Source organism: Monomorium pharaonis, chromosome 6 (assembly GCF_013373865.1).
Source record: "Monomorium pharaonis isolate MP-MQ-018 chromosome 6, ASM1337386v2, whole genome shotgun sequence".
Lineage (NCBI taxonomy): Eukaryota > Metazoa > Arthropoda > Insecta > Hymenoptera > Formicidae > Monomorium > Monomorium pharaonis.
This window is the reverse complement of record NC_050472.1, coordinates 19,145,423-19,154,131: the sequence shown is the minus strand read 5'-3', so window position 1 is coordinate 19,154,131 and position 8,709 is coordinate 19,145,423. Positions and strand designations below refer to the sequence as shown.

At 38.1% G+C, this 8,709-nt stretch overlaps 1 pseudogene; it reads left to right on the top strand.

Annotated features, from left to right (window-relative positions):
* The first annotated feature begins 440 nt into the window (after positions 1 to 440).
* Positions 441 to 4,773, top strand: LOC118646038 (annotated as a pseudogene).
* The last annotated feature ends 3,936 nt before the right edge of the window (positions 4,774 to 8,709 follow it).

Sequence of the window (8,709 nt, the reverse complement as noted above, 5' to 3'; positions counted from 1 at the left end):
ATGCAAAACTTATGCAATCGACTTTAAAATTAAAACAAATAACGTATACTAACCTTTCTATATCTTTTGGGAATTGAAACAACGTTTCCTTTATCCCTTATCGTTTCTCATTACTTGCACTTTGGCATCCTTTGAAGGAACAACGATATCCATCTCTTTCGTTCATATTAATAACTAGTTAACAAAATAATTGGCACACGCTTTTTTCTTCTTAAATAATTGTACATTAATTTAAATGTAAGAAATAAAAATCTTACATTTCATGCTTTACTAACTGTTTCATGTTATGGGTTTAATTATGTGCTTTATTATTCTATGTACGCTAAACGAGAATTTTAAAAGGTAAAAGACAAAATCATATTGTTACAGCTGCCACGCCGACGCTGGGACCACGAGATTGTTGATTGACCGAATTTGTTTTCCTCCCTCTCAGTTTCGGCGCCGAAACGGGAACCGCACGCAATTAAGATGAAGCGGTGGATCCTGCACCCGATAATGTTACAGATCCTCGTCACCGTCGCTCGTGCTACCGAGGATTTTCGTCACATCTCGTACGAAGGTTTAGCGGAGACCAACACCTTTCAACAAGAGGGGGTCACAACTTATTCTCAGCTGCTTTTCGACGTGGCGCGACAGCAAGTCGTTGTCGGAGCGCGGGATAATTTGTACCGCTTGACGCTGACGTCGCTGACGGCCCTGGAGCGCGCCTCCTGGTCCGCGCCGGAGGACAAGGTCAACACCTGTCGTATTAAGGGCCAGAGCGCCGAGGATTGTCATAATTACATCAAGGTGCTCCTCAGCAAGGGCAAGAACCTCTTCACTTGCGGCACTTACGCATTCGACCCATGGTGCACGTGGCGACAGATCGAGAATATAACGAGCGTGACCAGCGAGACGTCGGGCGTGGCTATATGCCCGTACTCGCCGCATGCGAACGCCACGGCACTTCTCTCGAAGGGTCTTTCCGACGGACTCTTCGCCGGCACACGGACCGATTTCTCCGAAGACGATCCTGCGATCTACAGAACGCTGGCCTCCCCGAATCTCAGGACTCAACAATACGATTCCAGGTGGCTGAGCGACAACTCGCAGTTCGTCGGCAGTTTCGAGACGGAGGATCACGTGTACTTTCTATTTCGCGAATCCGCCGTGGAATACATCAACTGCGGCAAGAAAATATATTCGAGGATAGCGAGGGTCTGCAAAAATGATCGAGGTGGGCAGATCACGATGAAAAACGTGTGGACAACTTTTAGCAAGGCCCGCTTAAATTGTTCTCTCCCCGGCGAGTTCCCATTCTATTACGATGAGATCCAAGGCGTGGTCTATCATCCAGAAAAGAGGATCATTTACGCGACCTTCACAACTCCCACGTGAGTATCGTTTAACTTCAATTAATTCGAAGGCGCATTAATTATCGTCTGTTTGTGTCTGTGTGCAATATTTCACGAGAAATCTCAAATGGAAGCAAGAGACGGTAAATGACAAATTGATTAAAGGAATAAACAAACGCGGATTTTATTTTGTCGACTTATTAGTAAATTGATTTTTAACCCAACTTATTAATTATTGCGCGACTATGAAAGGAAGATTTAAAACAATGTTAATTAATATTAATTAAGCAATGAAGTATTTAAGGAAATCGAAAAATTAGCAATTTTATTTATATTTTATGTGACTCGTTACGTTTCCCGAATTAGCATTTTTATGTAGAAATTTACACAATCAAGCCATTTATTTTTAATATGTCGAGTTATTCAAAGTCCATCATTTTACTGGTGTTGTGGCATGCACGATCGCTAATTTCTCCATCTTAAGGGGATTTTAAAGTCGTCTGTTTTACCAACACTTCTTAAATAAACTAATTTTTTTTTAATTGACTTTGTAGAATCGCAAAACCCTTTTACAGAATCAAAGTACGGATTAAAATCTAAAAAAAAAATACGGTCGAATTGATATTAGAAACGAAAAAAAATTTCACATTTGGTACGTAAAGCTGTCACTTGATGACGATACTTGGACAGTATACAAAATCTACGAGATATACATTTACATATATGTTCAAAATGAAATTGTATTCCTCTATAGATAACATATACGAACGATATCGTGTAACTCAAACTGAGATTAAAAGTATAGAAAAAAGGATTAGCTTCTTTAAATTTTTATAATTGCAGATCCAGTTCATACGATGATGATATATTAATACGTATACTCTAATTCTGAAAAAGGATTTCCAAATCTATAAAACAAAAACACATATGAAATCTTGTTAATAATATGCACGAATGACTCTACATTATTGACCCCGATCAAATTTGACGGGCATTTTAGCGTTCTTCCCGGCCCTTAACGTTCTTTCGTATCGCTCGATTACAACGGAATATTTTTTCGCATGCGAAAACTATTATTTCTCGAAGAAGAAACTGGCGTTAGATGTAATTCTGTTTTTTTTTCCTACCGCCGCAGTAACGGCATCGCAGGCTCGGCTATCTGCGCGTTCAACATGTCGGCCGTTCTCGCCAGTTTTAATGGGCCTTTCAAGTATCAAAACAATGCGGGCGCCGCCTGGAAAAGAAGATCTGTCGCCCATCATCATCGTCAACACTGCGGACCTCCGTCCAGCAGTGCATCGGACGAGATTGTGAACAGTTACCGGTATCAGCTGATGGACAAAGCGGTGCGAAGCACGATGCTGGGGCCGCTGCACACCGCAACCCTCGAACGATTCACTCACATCGCGGTGGACGTCACCCCGACCAAGCTGCACACCAGCGTGACCGTTCTTTATGTAGCCACGGCGACTGGTCTAATCAAGAAAATCTCGGTTTTGCCTACAACTCAGAAGGCCTGCATCGTTGAAGTTTGGGGACCCTTGCCCTCGTCACCGATCACCCTGCAGTTCCTTACGAATACTCAGAGCCTTTACGTCGGCATGGAGTTTGGCGTCTTGCGGTAAGACAACAACACCTATCGTGGTCGCAAAATTTTGTCAGCCTCGTAAACATTAAACTGTCAAAAATAAGAATAAATCGATATAATCTAAATGTAAATCACGTCGCCGCAAATAGATACGCCATTCAGTAGTAAATTATGTACACAATCGTAAACGGCAAATATTATTTGTGCTAAATGGTTCGCTAAACCGCACCGTAATGCCTTCTGTCGTTTAGCATACCTGCCGTTCAGTGTTATCGTCACCGGAGCCGTCAAGCGTGCTTGAACGCTCAGGAACCATATTGCGGGTGGAACGAGCATATCATGAAGTGCGAGCAGGCACCGCAGCAAAATTACCTGGCAAATCATTGGCATCAGGAGGCCACCAAGTGTCCGGTACTTACCGATCCTGTTGACGGAGGCTGGAGCGCGTGGAGTCCTTGGTCGCCCTGCCAACACGGCACATCGGATCAATCGTCCGGACACGGTCCCGCTCACTCGGACTCGCATAGCGAATACACGGAGGTTCGTGGACATATGTATTTATTACGTTCATCGTACCGTTAAGGATTTTTCTCTCTTTTTTCGCAATTAAAATCGATAAAAGGTGATCAAAGAATTTAGTCATAAATAAACAGCTTCTCTTTAACATAAAATAAATAAAATAAATATTTGGGATATTAGATAAACTGAAATAAACATCTTTTTTATCGAACGACAAAGTTGTGAAATTTTTAGGTGTAACATTGAAATTTCGATCTACAGAAAATTGACACGTGTCATTGTCAGACCAGGGAATGCAATAATCCCCCGCCACAGCACGGTGGCGAGAGTTGCACGGGTATGCGCGTCAGAGTAACAAATTGCACTGTTCACGGCGGTTGGACCGATTGGTCAGCTTGGTCAGCCTGCTCTCAGACTTGCGGTTCCGCGATGAAAATCCGTCGGCGAACCTGCACGAATCCGACGCCTGCATTCGGCGGACGCATCTGCGTCGGGCACGAACACGAAGATATCGCATGCATCGATCTGCCGCCCTGTCCCGTCTCCGCTAAAGTCACTCCGCCTCAAATTGGTCGACCCGGGGTCGACCTTGGCACGCGTATTCAAACCAGCGCAACGACGGAATACGTTGATACAGAAACAGAACCTACGATAGCCCGTCGTCGAAGAAGGGCGGTGGGGAATGTCGAGAATACGATCAACAGATGGAGGAGTGTCATGAATGCGCCGAGGCGATAAGAAAATTCCAGATGGACTCCTTGACTGGCCGTGAATGCCAGTTTACAGAACGGTAACGCGATTTACTAAATCATATGTTACTGTTGTCGGAATTTAATGAAATTAAATGCATGGAAAGCAGATGGAAAATACGTCCAAATAAAACTCAGATTTACATATTTGCATTTTTAGAAATTCTCGAACATACGAATTTAGTTGTTAGAAGCTATACGTATTATTATTTAAAATAATTTAAGATATATTTCTCTTTCAGAAAAACTACCGGACATAGGAACTATTAAATTGGACGAGAAATTTGAGAAATCTGACAGCGAGAGTAACGTTTGAGCGGAAGCTCTCAAAGTTCGGTTGGTTTTCGACGAAATAATACAGAACAATAATAAAAATACAGAAGCAAAAAGTATACACACGCAGAGAGAATGCTAAGGGAGGGGGTTTTAGTGGGTAGGGTGGGCCTATTCGTCGGCTGAAGGAATTATCAAAACCCGTCTATTACGTTAGGCAGGTTTGGTCCCTTCTTGCGATGTTGGGCCCCACGAGTCCCACACTACCCATCTGGACGGCCAGATGAGTGTGCGTAACTGCATTTCCCCCTCGTTAAAAAAAAAAAAAAAAAAAAAAAAAAAAAAAAAAAACCCGTGTCTCACGACACGCCCGTCAACATGTATGTACAAGCCATTTAACGTGACGTTATTGCTGCGCTTGAAAATACATATTCTTTCAACAATGCTAAGGCAGTTTTCTTTTTTACAAAAATTTCTGTTGCAGCTCGCTTTTTGAATTACAAAAGGAAATAGTTATCGAATTACGGGGACGAGTATAGGAGGTAAACAGGGGCGACGCAATCATCGCGCTTACCATCCGACGTAGGCGATCAGCTACGATGAACTACACGTAATGATATGCGCACGGTTTCTCTTTTACATGCAGTTATAGATGATTGAAATATACTTGTGTTTTTTAAATTTCGTCTCCATTTTGCCGACTGTTTTGACGTCTGTTTTGTCGACAGACGGACAGTAAATTATGTACCTCGATATCTTTATCTCTTTATATTTTTATCTCTTTTATTGATATGGAAATCTTCCAGAATAAAAGTATACGTATTATTACACCAGTCTATGGGGTAGAATTTATATCAAAAATGGAAAAATGATTAATTCGCGGTCACGTCATAACGATGTTTGCTTAATATAAGAGATCTACAGTTTGGACTTACGAAATTCGTATCCATACTGGTGGACGGCGGGGGAAAAAAGTGTTTCGGCTTTTGAAAATTAGCTTGCTTAATTCAGACGAATATGCGCTACGAAAATTTAGGTTACATATACGCATGACAACAGATAATAGATAGAGCAATAAAAAAAATTGTTCATAAAGTCCAATTCGCAGATTGATATTGAGGAGGCTCGATATACTTACAAAATATCTCAAATGGTCCTAATACTTGCACATATTGTTGTGGGTGTTAAAATACGTATGTACACGAACTTTTAGACCGTATTGCCGATTAAATATTAAAGAAAAATGCAATTGTAGAGCTAATTAATATTGCTCTTATGGGAATTGTACGATTTCTCACCGGAAGTGTATTTTTTCGAAGAAAACATTTGTGAGAGTAACAAAATTTTGAGAGTAGAAAGATGGAATCATAACCTTTGCATTCATTACAAGAATAATGTTAATAGCCGACCGTTTTTTAAAGATATTTGTCACTAAAATGTCAAGTAGGTTATGTTTGATGTGGAATCGCGGAGATCATGCGGCGTAATACAAATTTTACATATAACCAACCTCCTTGGCAATTTTTCTTCTTTTTGCCGTTGCTTCCAAGCAATATTCCATCTGAGCAATCACTTTGCTTTGGCAAACTGACCTTTCCTTTTCTCTCTAGTCTGTTGGATGTTATGGTAGGACATTTTGACAGAAAGAACCTTCGTCTAACCATAGGCTTTAGAAAACCGACACACATACGCATGACGTAGCGTCTAAATAAAAGTGATCTACTCGGGCGATCATTTTGATTGATATCATCATTTGATTGATATGATCATCATTTGGATGGGCATACTCGATGACAGGATTATTGGACCATGTTTCTTTCCTGAAAATATTAATATCAACGGCGAAATTTATGCTGATTTTCTGGATAATACATTATCTGACCTATTAGAGGACGTGCCTTTAATTGTAAGAGGCGAAATGATTTTTCAGCAAGATGGTCTCATCCCGCCCATACATCGCTTGTCTCCCGTACTGTCCTAAACCGTAAATTTCCCAATAGATGGATTGGAATTCACAGTGATTTCCAGGAGTGGCCGCCGCGATCTCCGGATCTTACTCCTTTAGATTTTTTTCTTTGGGGTTATTTGAAAGACCAAATATACCAAGCACTGCCAGTGAATAGAAACGATTTAATTAATCGAATACAAAATGCATGTTTGCAAATAACACCCCAAACATTACGTAGAGTAAGAGAAAGTTTTGTGCAGTTTATGTGAGGATAACGGTGGGGGATACTTTGAACATATTCTATAAATAAATAAATAAATAAATTATAATAATATAAAAATTACAATATTAATATTTGTTTATTTGTGTCCTGCGCCCAATGCCCTACGTTATATCTGTGTCAAAACTGTCAAAATTGCGTTTTATATTAATTTAGTAAGATCGAATTTCAAGGAATTTAGACACTTTGTTGCACGCGTCGCGATAATGCGTGCGTCGTTTGCAGAGACCGAATAATTGTAAACATATCAGACTGCAGTCGATTCATATTTTAGATTAAAAGAATGATTAAAAGAACGCACTCGTACTGCGTTTCTATAACCTTCAATCATTTAAACACATTTATAAATATTAAATATATTTTATAAATATTTTATAAATATAATGTTTTTCGACTTATGCGAAGCCATTGACAGCGTGACGATTAATGTTTACTGCAATTCTGTTACAAAGATACGCGAATGATTATAGTATACCGATACGTCCTGTATTACCGGCCCGACGCGCGCCTAGGGGCAGGCAATCCGTCATACTTAGCTATATGTAGCTGAGGCACCCTGTATGTGTGATTCATAAATAAATAAATATATTCAACATTCTTATCGTTAAAACAAAAGTTAAAATTAATTCTTCTTTTATTTGTTCAAATTCATACGGAATTATAAACATTTTAATGTGATGCTCTTTATTGACTTTATCGACTTATTTAGTGATGTAGATATCGAGCCTTTTTAATATGCGTACTTTAATTCTGGAAAAAAATTTTCTAAACTTATAAAAGAAATATATACGAAACCTAATTAATGAGGTGCACGAATGACTCTACGCTATCGACCCCAATGAAATTTGAGAGGCAGTCTAGCATCCCCTTAATAAATTCACACAGTTAACTTTGCAACGATGGGCGTTAACTACGGAATGTTTGGTGTAGATGTAAAAAAAGATTATTGATAAAAAATATTCAAATAAATTGTTTGGGAACAATTTGGTTAAACAATTAAAAAAAAAATTATTTTAATCTCTTAACGCCGCTCCAACGCCCAATATATCAGGCTTTCGGTCCAGAAAAGTTGAGTGGTCATTTTTTGCTGTGTTTGAGGTTTACATGATTGTTTATTCTTAAAATGGCTGTTTAACATCATTTGCATTAAAAATGTATTGAAAAATATGTATAAAAATGTAATTTATATGTATCGCACTTTGTAAGATATCAGGCAATAAAATGTCATTATATTATACAAAGTAATATTAATTTATTTAAAAATAAACGCACATATTATTTATAATGGATGCCAATGACAGAAGTAATTTTAAATAGCTAAGCGGATATGATTTTCAAAAAAACTGATAAGTTTGCCTTGTGCGGTAAATTTCGAAACGCACAGAGGTTTGTCGCAATTGAGACATACTGCGGGTGCAGCAGCATTTACCGAAATTTCGACGTAATCATTTTTTGAAGAAACATAATAAATGTTAAATATCCATAAACACAATGAATTTAGTTGGAAATGACGAAAATTTAAAATTAGGCTTTCGATCCCAGAAAGGTTAATGTCAAAATGTATCAAAAATGGCATATGTTTCTTATGTAACTTTTCCCTAAACTAAAATTCTGTGCTACTACTTTAAAAAAATTCCAATAATAAAGATAATTCCTCTCCATTCTTTATTTCCTTCTTGTTAATTGAAAAATATTTGTCTGAAGATAGAACGAAAGAGGTAAAAGAAATCAAAAATTTCGTTTTATTTAAAAGTAAAACATTATCACTGAAATTATTTGAGATTTACTCACTGATAAGACTGAATCATGCGAATTAAGTAATTTAATTAAATGAATATTCTAAATAAATGGATAAATGTGAATAAACAAATAAATAATTAATAAACAAAGAATAATCAGAAACTAAAATGGTTTCTAATTTTATATATTCTTATTGATTTACGTATTAGAGAGCTTACTTAGTCATTTATTTTTCCATTTATTTATTAATATATATATGTAATTACTTATTAATATAA